The sequence below is a fragment of the Hesperophylax consimilis genome, chromosome 3, assembly GCF_061612785.1.
Source record: "Hesperophylax consimilis isolate HC1 chromosome 3, BYU_Hcon_1.0, whole genome shotgun sequence".
Lineage (NCBI taxonomy): Eukaryota > Metazoa > Arthropoda > Insecta > Trichoptera > Limnephilidae > Hesperophylax > Hesperophylax consimilis.
This window is the reverse complement of record NC_142838.1, coordinates 37,404,866-37,421,638: the sequence shown is the minus strand read 5'-3', so window position 1 is coordinate 37,421,638 and position 16,773 is coordinate 37,404,866. Positions and strand designations below refer to the sequence as shown.

General features: G+C 30.7%; 1 protein-coding gene across 1 annotated transcript in view; it reads right to left on the bottom strand.

Moving 5' to 3' along the window:
- The window catches only part of LOC149425424 (myrosinase 1-like), a 67,032-nt gene that overhangs the window by 9,731 nt on the left and 40,528 nt on the right, over positions 1-16,773 (bottom strand). The gene's annotated exons all lie outside the window — the stretch shown is intronic.

The window sequence follows — 16,773 nt, the reverse complement described above, 5'->3', positions numbered from 1 at the left end:
AAACACGTCAAACGCGCACCCAACATGTGTACACATTCGTTTGACCGAAACTGGCCAATATTTTATTAGCAAAGCATTTTTCCATAATGTCACCATCATCAATCAAAAATATACAAATAATAATTTGCATAGCGCCGTTTCTTTTTTAAATCACCTCAAGTGCACCGGTGTAATTTAGAACTCGTTTGCTCTGAATTTAAGTGTACTTTAATCAGCCACGCGACAAAGCAGCTAAGAATATAATATTTTAAAGGAAAAAATATTTTTATTGTCTTTTACAAAATAATAATTATAATATCCCGTTATTTTTCAAGTTGTTATTATTTGTGCTTGTTTTCGTAGTGGTGCTAATGACATACTTATTATACATAAAAATTAACAAAATAATTTATCGTCAAAATGAGAACCTGCCGGCAACAATACAATATCAGGAGCGCAGAAATGATGATTGGGTAATATTAATTTTAATATTATTATAACCATGTATTGCTGAATGACAGTATACTGAGGAATCATATACGTTTAAAAATTCAACCCGTAAATAACATTTTTTTAACTATAATATTTACATTTATTTTTAATAATACACGGTAAAAAGTGTGCCAATTTCCTGATAAAATATCAGTCATTCAGAATATATATCATGACAGAATGAATTCATAAATTACAAATATGAAATTAAATTTGTTATCACATATTATAATTAACATTACAACATAGGATACGTACTATCAACTTTCTACACAAAACCTACTATGTCAAAACTTCAGTAGGTAAGTACTTGACATTGTTATTTTGTAAGTTTTTACCTCTAAATCAATCACAGTTAATAATTGTAATCCATATGATTTATCGATAAACAAAATTATTTTTATAGGACTGGTTTTTTTAAGGATTTTTTATAAGTATTTATTTATAAATTTAACAAAAAAACGTACATGACCTAATATTATTTTGGGATTGAACTGTTCACTGTGGGTGGGTATTAAAAAAAACTCTTGGGTATTAAAAAACTGTTTAAAAAAACGTCACTTAATAATAAATTAATATTTTTATTGAATTTGAATGGTACACTAGTTGAATTTTACTTACGTAATTTATTGCGAGACGAGTAAATTTTAAAATATCATTGATGGAAAACTTAACAGTAACTAACAGCGAAACCTGTTTTTGATCAATAAAACTGTATTATCTTGATGATTTTATTTTGGCATCTTCTTCAGACCTTAATTCAAAGATTTCGTGTAGAAAAACTTACTTGTCACCCAATTCGAACTCTTCGAACCGAAAGAGGAAATGTAAGTAATTTGGATGGTATTATTTTAGGCATCAGATAGGTGTTGTGTTCAACAGCCAGTGTGTTGGTATTAAAATTATATACATTTTTGTATAAAATATTACTTAGTTATATTGGTTATGTATCAAACACATGATTCGTGATGTTTTATTGGTTTTGCAATCTTACGACTCATCATTTTGAAATATTTATTATAGACTAGCTATACCTCGCTACGAGTTGCTGTGGCTCAGTCTATCTGTGCAGATAGAGAAACAATAACGCGTATTGCTTTAACGTCTAACAGATGGCTTTGTTTTTTAAAAAAGCATTATTTACTTGTCATAGGTGACAAAAAGCATATTTGTACCTGTCATAGGTGACATCTATATAATATAGGAAATTATATTATTTTAATGCAACTTTGTGTAAAAGTTTCAAAGAAATCGGCGAAGAACTTTCGAAGATTTAAGATTTTGAACAAACGAACTTTCACATTAATATAGATAGATATATGTTCGCAGAGGGAATGGTTCATGGTTTCGCTGCCTTGATGCTACCGACGCTACTCTTGTCCAGGCCGTCTCCCAGTGGCAGAGCGCGCCCCTACACCATAGATGGAGATTTTCCTTCAAGCCACCGTCGTACAAATATGTTAACCATTTTTTACATACATATCAACATAATTATTATTTTTACCTACCTACTCATTATAAATAATTAAATAATGAACAGGTGCGTTCTCCAGAAATAGATTTATGTTCATCAGCTTTTTAATTAAATCTGTTTTATATTTGGTCTGTTACTTAGATGGATATGTTGAGGTCTTGAACTATAAATTATAATTGATCTCGGAAATCAATAAATTGATAGACAAGCTGTCAGCTGGATAAACGACTAAGCAAGCTAATCCTTGATGAGTTCTTGTGACAGCCCAGCGGTGGATTAATCCTTCAAATTTTAATTACCTGCAATCGTTTATTCATCAAGTAATTACAATGAGCAACCAAGCAATGTATGATTTGCGCGTCTTATTTTGATTTTAAATATTAAAAATTCATTATTATTTTTGCACGCTGTGTGAAGTAACATTTATTTCATCTTTTTTATTTAAGTGTAGCTGGAATGGGTTAACATAAAAAATCTATTACATCATTTATCTTGAGCAATCCAGCTGTTTAAAAAATCAACCCGTAAATAATAAAAAACAATGTTTTTTTACGATTATTGAAATTATTTTTAAAATGATTAATTCCTTTATTGACAACTCTGCATTATTAACATTGATTTCAATTGATGTTCCTAATAGAGTAACACGAACTAAATCTATCTTTCACTGTAACAATAATATATCAAATAGCAGTTAAAAACTCGTTCCACTGGTTTCTTGATGCTAGGCCCTGCGGGCGGCACTTGGTTTGGCTTCGCCCAGTTTAAGTGATACTAACAACATTTACATTTAATAGGTAGATTTTAGGTCATTCACAGAGAGAGGGTGAGTATATATTGTTAAAACGGTGACCGGATAAAACAGCACAATGATAGTTCATCACATCTTTAAAAAATTATATAAAATCATGGAAAGTGATGAAACAAAAACTTTATTAACAGGGTTAAAAAGGTTAAGTTAGGTTAAAAAAAAATTCACATAAAAGTTTCTGATGACTTTATATCACTTTTTAAAAGTGTATTGAATTGTCACTGTGTTGAGTTATCATGGAACCTGTTAAAACACGGAACAGGAAAGAGTTAATGAATAATAACATGATAAATTTAGGCATAATAAGAATGCCAGTTGTTTGGGTAAAAATTTACCTTCAACTACCGTTTTTAATACGCATTTAAAACTTAATGACAATAAACAACAACTTTTTGCATTTACGATGTTGAAAAATATTAGACTTAAATATTATATTTAAATATCCAGACGTTAATTATATATTTTTTTTATTTTTTTTTATTTAAAAATATATTTCTTTTATACAAAAACATAAATATGTTAAATTACAACAAAAAACTAATTACAATAAAAATGTTTTCTTTTTAACGTAACTACCCAATTCAAGAGAGAAAAACGTTTCTCGTGTTTGATTTGGGGAGTAGTGCCATTACAATATATTATATTGGGTAAAGAAAAGAAAGAAAGTTTTTATTTACAAAGTAAGAAATAAACATATATATTAGCGTAATAATACTATCAGATACCAATTCTTTTATAAACTCCCTTACACCAATCAAACACAGCTTAGGTAACCAATATGCAGAGGGAGCAGATATTTTTAATAGCACCGAAAGAACTTAGAAAAAAGCATTTCACATATTAAAAAATATTTATTAGTTAATAATTCATTTCCTCTAGTATGATCGTAATTAATTGTTCAATAATAAAAAGATTGTTGGAACTCTGCCAAAGCTGGGCACTAAACACTACGATTGTAACATTAACCGGAAAATAATTTCACCGAGTACTTTTTATTAGTCGGATAATGTGAGATAACAGGTCCACTTTTTTATTAAGTTTAGTAATTCCTCAGGTATCAGACAAATAATTACTCGTGTATAAAGAGAAAGACGAATTTTCAATATTTCTTTTACTTGCGTCAGCCGATACGCCATTTAATTTGCAAGGTTCAATCCAGAATAAGTAGTTGGTAATGCATATCCAATTTAATGCCTCAATAATAAGGAACTACTGTGAAAAATATTATGTCTTAAAAGTATATAGATACACTCATATAGATCAACGATCAAGTTTTATTGTACATTAACGTAGAGTTTATAAATCGTCAATAATATTATTAAAAAAAATAGAACAAATAAAAAAATACCATTTGTATTTACTTTACTAAGCCAAACGAATTTCAATTGAATATCAGCTATGCTCACATTTTCCAGATTGATATTTAGTTGTTTTCTTTGTCACGAAGACTTAATCATTTGCTAAATTTATGGAGATCGAACGGAGATACAAATCAAGTCAATATTGTGCAGAGAATGAACCTATATACGGTGACGCAGAAACACGTTGTACAGCCAAAGTTATAACCACGATTTACGTGAATAGCATCACTATGCTTATTTTATAAATAACGGACACGTTTTTCATGATAGTCGATAGATCTCATGTTATCTGGATCAATTTTTTCTACAAAACACTGGTTCGCATAAAGATTATAATTGTTAAGTTGTGATAATTTAGTGTGTAGAATTTAGTAAAGCAGATAAAGTTGAATATGATCAGTAGAAGGTTCCGGCTTTGCAGTCCACGTGTAAAAATAATGCTATTACTTAGGTTTTGTATATTTTTATACGTGCGAGCTTTGGGCCAACTTTAAAAGGACAGCGTGGAAAAGCTACGCGTGCAGTATAACGCCTACTGCATGATGTTCGGCCTTCCCATATACTGCAGTGTTTCCAACGTGATCATGGAAGGGCGAGTACCGGGTTTTACCGCCTTTATTTAAACCCCCGCATACCCAATTTCTACCGATTTATAACCAGTTTCTCGTTAATTCTTTAAATTTTTAAGTTCCAAAAAACAAGTTATTTTTGAAGATAATATCTATACATTTGTTATGCCGAAACGTTAACTATATGAAATTCCCTCGATAGAAAAAAAACGCAATGTAAGCTCTGAAAATTATTAAAAACATATTTTTTTCTGTTATTTAATATGTTGTAGGCACAGACATAGGAATTAATAGACGAGAAGATAATGGCGAGGGGTAAAATCAACTGTTGAAGAACGAAGGGGGTTAAGCTGACTGTGATTCGTCAATAAATCAATCTGACAGTAAATAGGCATCTCGCATTATAATATCACCATTTAGTTCTTAAAAGTAAAATCTGCTTTTGAATGAATAGACATTTTTACATGGGAGCGCAAATTACTCGCCACGTTATGAACTAATTTGCGAAGTCCAAATTCGGCAAAGTAAATTTCTTCTTATTAATTTTTCGGAATAACTTAATTGAGTAAAACCTCAAATTGTAATATTTAAATATTGAAGACAATATTAGTGATTTTTAAACGAAAATCTGAAACAGAAAAATCAGAAAAGGAAACGGTCACATCTGGGACTCGAACCCAGGACCCTTGTCTTTCCGGGACAATGCTCTAACAACTGCGCTAATGGGACTCTATCCTACTCGGTCACTTTTAACTGTATCATACTTCGAATAAGAACTACCAACATTGTCTTCATTTTTTTTTTTTTTTTTTTTTTTTTCCTTTTTTTTTTGTTTCCTTTTCTGATTTTTCTGTTTCAGATTTTCGTTTAAAAATCACTAATATTGTCTTCAATATTTAAATTTCTTCTGTTTGCAGAGTCGTAGTTAGTTTCAGAGTATTTAGTTAAGACACTTTTACAAATGTTTCATAATTTACTTACCCCAGTAAACAACGATGAGCACACTTGAGAATCGCTACATTGTGATGTGATAGTATATGTTTCTAAAACTGATCCATATAATACGGTGTGAATAAGCTTAAAATAAAGTAAAATAATGCTTACTTATGGAATGTAATACGACAATTGGGTTTATTCTCTTTTTCACATCTATTTTTACAAGTTTTCATATCACAAGTCAACATTTTGCCGTGTTATTTCGTAAAATGAACCGATGATGCCTCGACCATAGTTCGCACAAGAATGATGACGTCACGTTTTCAAATTTCACTTGAGGCCATACGCGAGCACAGCCGGCTCCAATGGAACCGGTATGGGGAGTGGGGATAATACGCTTTTAATCACTTAGGGCAGGTCTACTAATATTCATATGTCTATGGTTGTAGGCTTAGAAAATTCACAGTGTATCTTTAAATACAACTAAAGCATCCGTCGAGAGATTTTTGCTCTATTTCAAATGAGTTGTGTTTTATTAAATATTTTCACCATTCGCGCTTAAATATCACCGTTTTTTAATATTAGCGCGGTCTTTCTGACATTCGTATTTACATATCTCCCTTTCAAACCATCTCTGAACGTTTACTACGAGGCCTCAGTTCAAACAACTCCAAAGATGTCCTCATCATGGAATACCGCCAGAGTCCAGGTTCAAAGATCGTATCGCACTGGAGAAAGTTGTTGGCCCTATTAATATAATGCTTTTAGGTCTATTTGGTCCTCGTACACGGAGAAAACTTAATATAAATATTGCTAATGTATTAAGAATCTCTTCAATTGACAGGTGATCCGGTTTAATACGGAATTGCAGACCTTTAACTAATGATTTTATAAGTTTCCTAAAAAACTTTCAGTAAAACGTGAATGTGTTATGATGTGTGATGTCGGAACACGTGTTCATAAAAATTCTAATATTTTCGCATTTCGTCACTGTGTCTCGGGACAAATGCATGTGCATGAACATGTGTTCCGATCAATTAGGAATGTATTAAAAGTTTAATAGGAAACGGCCTCCCGTTTTAATAGTATTTAAAAAATCAGCAATACTAATTTTTCTACGTATACATGTACTAATATAAACTATAATATTAAAAAAAATATTTCCTTGCTTGTATATTCTTACTTTTTACGTGTATGTATGTATTATGCTTTATGGGATTTTATTATTGTATTACTATTGTATATTGTTGTATTATTATTGTAATCATATTGTATATGCTTTTTGGCATGTTGTTATTGTATATTATCGTAATATTATTGTATTATCATTATTTTATATGCTTTTCGGAATGTTATTATTGTAATATGTAACAACACAAGCAACATTTTCAGCTTACTGTGGTGGTAGTAGGAGATTTTCAAATATTGTCAGGTTATTCGTAACCCGGGAATGTTTGTCCTTCTTTAAAAAAATATATATTATTAATATTATTCCATTATTTATTTTTGTATGTGCTTTTTACGATGTTAATATTATTATTATATTATTATTCCTTATTATTGTATATGGGTTTTGGTATGTTATTATTGTAAAACTATAGTATAGTTTTATCATAATATATTTTATAAAATTCGTTTTCTAAAAATGAATTTGGTTCGTATTCATAATATTAATATAATAATATTAATATATAATATTCATAATTAGTGTAATATTATTGTTTATACTTTTGTGTATGTTATTATTGTATATTTTTGTTATATTAGCGTATTATTATTGTATATGCTTTATGGGATGTTATTATTATATATTATTGTAATATTATTGTGCAATTGACAGATCCATGATCAAAAATTTTATAAAAATCCCTTCATAAGTATGTACTCCAACTAGATGCTGATTGACAAATTTATCATTTATTATTTTTTATCTTTTCACAATGTCATTTAATGTAATGAAATATTTTATGTATCAAAAAATATGTAAACATTAATTTTGTATCAAATACGTCTGTCTCGACACAGGTTTATCCTAGTGAGACAGACATCGAAAAAAAAACCTGTAAAAAAACTTTATATTGATAATAAAAAATGATTAAATATGCTTTATGGGAAGTTATTTTTGCATATTATTGTAATATTATTGAATTAATATTGTATTATGGGACGTGTGGGATCACACACACCTCCCAACATTCCGGAATAAAAACATAATTTTTAGAATTATTAGTCTACTTATTTTCCCCAGACCTTTGAATACTATTTACCATCAATTATATTTTCCATGATGTGCGACGTTATCAGTTTTGTAACAGAATTTGAATTAAATAAACGTTTTATTAAGTTCAGGTAAATGGATATCCGGATATGCCACATCCGCTCATCCAAAGACCATAGCCGGAAAGACGTAAAATTTTATCAAAACCGCGAAAAAAATACTGTGATGTTAGATTGATTAATCATCACAATTATGTGGTTAGATTTGGGCTACGAATATAATAGAAAAAACAGGTAAAATTATAAAAATAATGGTTAATAGGAATGTACCTATAAAACCACAAATGCCACAAAATAAAGATATTTTAATAAATTCACATTTTTTTACTGTAAAAAGTATATACATCTGCTGTTAATTTTAAAATTTTCAAAATATTGTTTAGAAATCAAAACCAATGTTGTGTTTCATTAGAATTTGGAAAATGAAATTGACATAGTTCTCTTAAATTAGTGACAAGCGTAATCAGTATTAATTGGCAAAATCAACATTGTCCACATGTGTTCGACAAGTAAAATCACCATTATTGTCCAGCTATTTACGACAAGCAGAATTACCATTGCTAAATTGTGTTCGAGAAGCAAAATCACCCTTGTTTACTAGTATTCTACAAGCAGGATAACAATTATTCCCTTGTATTCGACAAACAGTTACCATTGTTCACTTGTGTTCGACAAGTAAAATCACCATTATTGTCCAGCTATTTACGACAAGCAGAATTACCATTGAAAAATTGTGTTCGTGAAGCAAAATCACCGTTGTTCACTTGTCTTCGACAAGCTCGATTAAAATTATTCAACTACATTCATAGACATCCAAATCGTATATTTGACACGCTATTGTTCAATAGTATTCGACAAGTAGTATCGCAATTATTCACTTGTATTCGACAAAAAGGATCACAGTTATTGACCGGTATTCGACAAGCAGGATCAGAGTTATTCACCTGTATTCGACAAGCAGAACCACAGTTATTCACATGTATTCAACAAAAAGGATTACAGTTATTCACCAGTATTCGACAAGCAGAATCACAGTTATTATTCACCCGTATTTGACAAGCAGGATCACAGTTATTCACCTGTATTCGGCAAGCAGGATCACAGTTATTCACTTATTCGACAAGCAAAGTTACCATTGTTCACTTGTGTTTAAAAATCCGAATTACATTATTTGTTCACTTGTGTTTGACGAGAAAAAAATTCCAATCCTTAATAGTTTTACCAGTAAAATCACCACAGTCATTGACGTCAAATTATCTTTATTTTGAAATTTTTCTGTAAATATTATGCTCGAAAAGCTTATGATCTAAAGAGTAAAGAATCAGGAAAAGACCTTAGTGCCTAAGACGTTACACCTACTGTAAGTCCGGCGCAGTACTTATATATGAGCATGAGATATAATAATGGTTTATTGTTGCGGAGATTTTTCCCTCCGAGGCGGAAAGTTAAAAGTAATCTTAGAAAATTGTTAAATGACTTGCAGTTCTAAGGGCCCAACTGAGGGACACATTCGCTTTCACCAACATGATCATATTTTTACTGGGCGGACCAAATATAATTTTTTAGTCCGCTAATCCGTAAAAGCCTTGAAATAGTAGAATGCTCCTTGGTTCCGGTCCTAGAGGTCACGGGTTTGAAGTTTGTACGAATGTTGTCACAGAATATTAGGAGCTGGCTGGATATTTTTGTTATTTGTTTTTGGGGTGTTATGCCGTGTTGCGCTAACTCCTTCTTTAGCCAACGTTATGATACGTTTAATGATACGTTAATGATAGCTCAGAGGGTTGGAGCTGGCAACACGGTATCACAACCTCATACATAAGCTCACATTTCACCACAACCTCAAATAACACATCTGCCCTGATGATGGACACTGCAATGCTGTCCGAAACGTTGGCTAAAGAAGGAGTTAGCGCAATACGGCATAACACCCCAAAAACAAATAACAAAAATACTTTTGGCCGTGAAAATCTTAAATCATATTTGGCTGGATATTATCAATATTGTAGTATTTGATGCTGAGAGTATTTTTTTACTTCAGAAATTTACCTTTCGAATGAACACCGAATAAACTTGATAAAAATACGTTTGCTTTCTAAAAATTAAACATAAGAAACACTGTTTCAGATACAAATTATTAAATAGTTTTGTTAAAAGCTCTCTATCGCTGAATTTCTTATTTTGCTTTTAATCGTTTCCAAAATCAGTTCCAATTTTGAAAATCATAGCAAATCGTAGATTTAGAGGTCGGAACACAGAGAAAGACCACCGAAATCATTATTTTTAATTATACTAAAATTAAATTAAACATATATTTGCACCCCGTTTCAGCGTGGTAAGTGACAGAGTTATTTATGATTATCACCTACAATTTTTTTTAAAGTTATTGGTAACTAAACACGTGCTCTATTCTTTTTTTTAATTTTTTTATTTTATTTTTTTTTTATTTTATTTATTTTTATTTTTATAGTGAATACCTCACAAGAGTCCCAACTGCTCCCGTCTGGAGCCAGTGAGACTATGGCATCCCCAATTGGGGGATGTTGTGAGGCTGAAGGTATGTGGGGAAAGGAAAGAGGAAGGTGGGGAAGTATCTGGCTATTCAGATCTAGTCACTAAACACGGCTAAAGCCATTTGGAGCAACGTTTCAATTCTGAATGGTGGTCTTACACCAGGGCGATACTGGTAGTATCTTCCACTCTGGAACGTGCCGCAAATATACTATATATTATTTTAATTAATTAATTGTGAAATAACACAAATTAATCAATTAATCAAATAAAATGTGAAATAACACAAATTAATCAATTAATCAGTGTGTCGCCCAAACCTCCAACGGTGTTGGACGCGAGCGAGCGCCGTAAGCGGTGAATAAATAAAATAACACCTTCAATCCAAGACAAATTATATAAATACATAAATTTACGGAAAATATATTTTTTTAACCTGGAAAAATGGAGGAAGCGGTTGATCCGCATGCCTTCATAACAAAGGCGAAACAAAACATAAGTGACTTACATACAATCATCGAAGAAAATAAACTTACCAAAGAAACCAAATCAAAAATGATGAAAGAAATAAATAACATCATGGAAATGATATCGCACATGGCAATAGAATTAGCTAAATTACAAGAATACAAAAATACCCTTTTTCATACTCTTCTGCAGTAAAAAACTTAATACCACAAACGCAAGAAAAACGATTTCCTATAATAATTAAAAGCTTAAAAGAAGAAGACACTGAAAAAATAAAAGAGAAAATACAAAAGATTAAAATATCGCAGTTGGGAATTCGAGTATGCGAAATTAAAAAAACAAAAAAAAACCTTATAATAACATGCCCAGAAAAAGAAGACGCAAAAAAATTAAAAGATAAGATAAATGAAGTCGACAAAACCATAATAGCGGAGGTACTTCTGAAAACGGATCCATGCGTAATATTCAAAGGTCTTGACAAAGACTATACCGAAAAAGAATTCTTAGAAGACATCATTGAACAAAACAACGACATCAAAATGATATGTGAAAAATACCAAGATAAAGAAATATTACAAGTTAAGGCCATCATTACAAACAAAAAAACTAACAGCAAAAACTTAATACTACAAACAAATCCCGAAATGAGACTACATCTTATTAATAAAAAAAAAATTCATCTAGGATTCATGAGAATCTATGTAGAAGACTGCAATCCTCTTACCCAATGTTTCCACTGTCAAAGATTTGGACACACAGCACAAAAATGCTACAATAGAATGAATAAACCAACATGCAAACACTGTTCAGAAGATCATCCCATCTCCGAGTGTAAATCCCTGGAACTGCCACCCAAATGCGCTAACTGCAACTCAGCTAACAAGAAGAAAGAAATAAACTCCTTGAACAGTAAAATGAATGAAGTAGACCACCGAACAAACAGCGAAACATGTAAGTTCCGATCTTACATGCTTAAATTAGCCAAAGAAAGAATTAACTACGACATTGAATAAAAATCTTTTAAATAATTTTGTAAAATACAACCGAAAATGCATTAAATGGATGATTTCTTAAGTAACGAATTAGATTTAAATATTAAAATTCGAGAATATGAATGTATATGTACCGATTCGTGTAACAAAATTATTTCTAAAAACATCAATGATATAATTATTATGCACATAAACATCCGTTCAATTCAAAAAAATTTAGATGAATTAATTCTAAAAATAAATAATTTAATTAAAAAACCGGACTTTATAGTGTTATCCGAAACATTTACGAACGCTGAGTCACCGCCTTATCACTTACCTGAGTACAACTATATTTCTACCAAAGTAGACATCAATAAAAATTCGGGAATAATAATATTTGCAAGCAATAAATTTAGTATTGTTAACATAATAGAACATCCAATACACTTAGTAAACTGCATCGAAGTACATTTCAAACTCGGCAAATCCATATACCATCTAATAGCTATCTATAGAACGCATGGCTCGAGTATTATTACATTTATTAATGACCTCAAATACATATTATTAAAATTAAAAAATAAACTTTGTTTTGTCGTAGGAGATTTTAACGTTAATATTAATGAAAAAATAGAAAATAATAACAAAAATGAATACATCAATTGTATGACTGAACAAAATTTTATATCTTGCATAAATAAAAATACTAGGGAAATAAAAGAACATACTCCATCTTGTTTAGACCACATTTGGACAAATGTAAACATTAAAGATCTTCACAAAATAAAATCAATTGTTTGGAAAACTAACATAACTGATCATCACTCATGCTTACTTCTGTATAATAATAATATATATAAAGAACACAATTTTAAACTTTTTTCCACTTGTTTTTTATTTGACCGTGACCGGTTTCAGCCTGTTAGGGCCATCTTCAGACTGGTACAATTTTTGTCTTAAACTAGGGTTTATATACATAGGCAAATTACATTGAGGGGAGGGGTTAACATAGTAGGTTGATATGAATTATGAGGGGTTTTTCGTGAAATATGATATTTCCCAAATAAGTATTGTTATTAAAATCAAATGAATTTATCTGTAGAACTATGGTAATTATGCCTATTAGGGCTATCAATTTAAGGATTTACCCAACATAAATTTATGGGTAATCTATTGTGTGGTTAGGAAACATATTTTAATGGATTTTATATAATTCAAATACATATTTAGGATAGGTGACACACTGATTATAATGGGTATAGCAACGGAGATTTAGCAACTGATTCTAATTTTGTGTTCATAACATTGTTGGGGTTTACTTTTTTAGTTAGGCGGGTTATCTCTAATGACTCTAGCCTATCTAATTTATGACCTTTGTCGCAGGTATGTAAAAATTTTTACATCTCTATCCTTGTCAAACGAGTGTTTATTCTCAAGTAAGTGTGCCGCAACATTCGACATCTCGCCTTTGTCATTTACCCAGCTTGAAAAATGTTCTTTTATGCGGGTTTTGAATGATCTACCTGTTTGGCCTATATAGTAAGACGGGCAATTGGCACAGTTGATTTGGTAAACTCCTGAGTTTTCCATTTTATCCCTTTTGTCTTTGTTATTTATTAGGATTTTACCTAATGAATTTACATTATAGAATGCTGTTTTACAATTGTCTTTATTGGTTATCCTAGATATTTTTGTGGATATATTACCAATAAAAGGTATTTTAACCCATTGTTTTTTTGTGACATCATTTTCATTGTTGATTGTCAGACCTTGTGATATGATTGCCAGTGTGAGTTTTTTATTCTTTTTCTTTAATAAACTATCTATAAGTTCACTACTATATCCATTATTATTTGCTATGGTTTTAATAACATTGAGTTCATTATTATAATTTATACAATTCAGGGGTATATGTAAGAGTCTGTGAATGAGTGAGTTAAATACTGATAATTTGTGAGAAATGTGGTGTCTAGATGTGTTATGTATAATGTTGTCGCTGTATGTTGGTTTTCTGTAAATTGTAAATTCTAATTTTTTATTAATTATTTCAATACCTATGTCTAAAAAATTAATTTTATTTCCCCCCATTTCCATTGTAAATTGGATGGCTTTGTTGATTTTATTAATTTCTTCTAGGAAATTATCTAATTGTCTGTGAGTTCCCGTCCAGATAATTAAAATGTCATCTACGTATCTACGATAGAAGGTAACATTTTTAAATGATTTTAATTTTTCTATCTGTTCTTCCATGTGATCCATGAAAAATTCGGCCAGCACCGGTGATATCGGGCTGCCCATGGCTAGTCCATTAGATTGAATATAAAAATTATCATTAAATCTAAAGAAGTTTTGTTCTATACATGTATTTAGTATTTCAGTTATTTCTTTCCGTTCTATCAAATTAGTATTACGTTTTTCCATGTAGTTGTTAATAATTATCTTTAATTCGTTTGTCGGTATGTTAGAGAATAGGCTGACGACATCAAACGAAACCAGAGTGGCATTGTTAGGTATGTTTATGTCTTTGATGAGGTCTATAAGTTGTAAGGAATTTATTATGCCGTATTTTGATTTAAAATTGAGAGTGTTTTTGATGATTCTATTTCCAAATTTTGCTAATTTATAGGCAGGAGCTGAATTGTATGATACTACTGGTCTTACTGGCATGTTATTTTTATGTACTTTAGGTTGTCCATAAAGGCGTGGGCATTGGGGGTTCATAACAGATAGACTATTTTTATGGAATTTATTCTTAATAAGGACTTTGCTAGAGTTTAAGATTGAGTTTACATCAGATGCGAATTTCGAAGTGGGGTCCTTTTTCAATAGGGTTACTTTACTAGTGTCCAGCACATCTTGGACTTTTTCTATGTAATCTGATTTGTTTAAGATTACTGTACTATTTCCTTTATCTGCTTTTGAGATAATAAGGTTGTTTTGTTTGATTTTACTTTTTAATGATTTTATTGTGTGTGCTTCGCTTGAAAATTTACCCTCAGTCGTTGCTTTTTTAATTATTTTAGCGCATAGGTATTTATTGCTATAGTCTGACGTTGCTATATCTGTGTCTATAGCTAGATTCTCGAGATCTTTTAATTGAAGTGGTAAGTTTGGGCAGTATTTTAAACCTTTTTCAAGCATTTTAATTTCGGTATCATTAAATTCTACATCGGTTGTATTTACTACCTTATCGTAAAATAATAGGGTGGGTGAATTTACTGTCTTTTCCGTGGGTGTTAATTTAACTTGTTTTTCTGTCCAATATGTTAGTTTTTTAAGTTGTCTTTGGTAAGTTGCGTGTATTTTATTGTTAACCATAAGGGTAGTATCATTAAAAAGGCAGTCAAATTCTACGGGGTGTAGTTGTGATGTGAGTGCAGTGTGTACATAATATAAATAATTATTTACGTTATCTCTAATGTTGTACCATTTCTTCATCTCCTGTGTGGTCCATATTCTGTGGGCTGCGGTAACTGCAAGTTTGGCTGCTTTGCTGTCCGTGTTCGTCTTGATGTTGATGTATTTAGGTATTATACCCCGTTTTTTGCATTCTCGATTGAACCACAAATGTTGTGAAGCCATCCGTCGTTTAAGAATGAGTTTTTTGTAGAGTCTCTTCAGTGTCGCTGTGTTTGCACTTTTTAATATTTTAATATTTGAAACTGTTATTTCATGGTGGAATTCCATTATAAATATATATAAAGAACACAATTTTAAACTTTTTTCCACTTGTTTTTTATTTGACCGTGACCGGTTTCAGCCTGTTAGGGCCATCTTCAGACTGGTACAATTTTTGTCTTAAACTAGGGTTTATATACATAGGCAAATTACATTGAGGGGAGGGGTTAACATAGTAGGTTGATATGAATTATGAGGGGTTTTTCGTGAAATATGATATTTCCCAAATAAGTATTGTTATTAAAATCAAATGAATTTATCTGTAGAACTATGGTAATTATGCCTATTAGGGCTATCAATTTAAGGATTTACCCAACATAAATTTATGGGTAATCTATTGTGTGGTTAGGAAACATATTTTAATGGATTTTATATAATTCAAATACATATTTAGGATAGGTGACACACTGATTATAATGGGTATAGCAACGGAGATTTAGCAACTGATTCTAATTTTGTGTTCATAACATTGTTGGGGTTTACTTTTTTAGTTAGGCGGGTTATCTCTAATGACTCTAGCCTATCTAATTTATGACCTTTGTCGCAGGTATGTAAAAATTTTTACATCTCTATCCTTGTCAAACGAGTGTTTATTCTCAAGTAAGTGTGCCGCAACATTCGACATCTCGCCTTTGTCATTTACCCAGCTTGAAAAATGTTCTTTTATGCGGGTTTTGAATGATCTACCTGTTTGGCCTATATAGTAAGACGGGCAATTGGCACAGTTGATTTGGTAAACTCCTGAGTTTTCCATTTTATCCCTTTTGTCTTTGTTATTTATTAGGATTTTACCTAATGAATTTACATTATAGAATGCTGTTTTACAATTGTCTTTATTGGTTATCCTAGATATTTTTGTGGATATATTACCAATAAAAGGTATTTTAACCCATTGTTTTTTTGTGACATCATTTTCATTGTTGATTGTCAGACCTTGTGATATGATTGCCAGTGTGAGTTTTTTATTCTTTTTCTTTAATAAACTATCTATAAGTTCACTACTATATCCATTATTATTTGCTATGGTTTTAATAACATTGAGTTCATTATTATAATTTATACAATTCAGGGGTATATGTAAGAGTCTGTGAATGAGTGAGTTAAATACTGATAATTTGTGAGAAATGTGGTGTCTAGATGTGTTATGTATAATGTTGTCGCTGTATGTTGGTTTTCTGTAAATTGTAAATTCTAATTTTTTATTAATTATTTCAATACCTATGTCTAAAAAATTAATTTTATT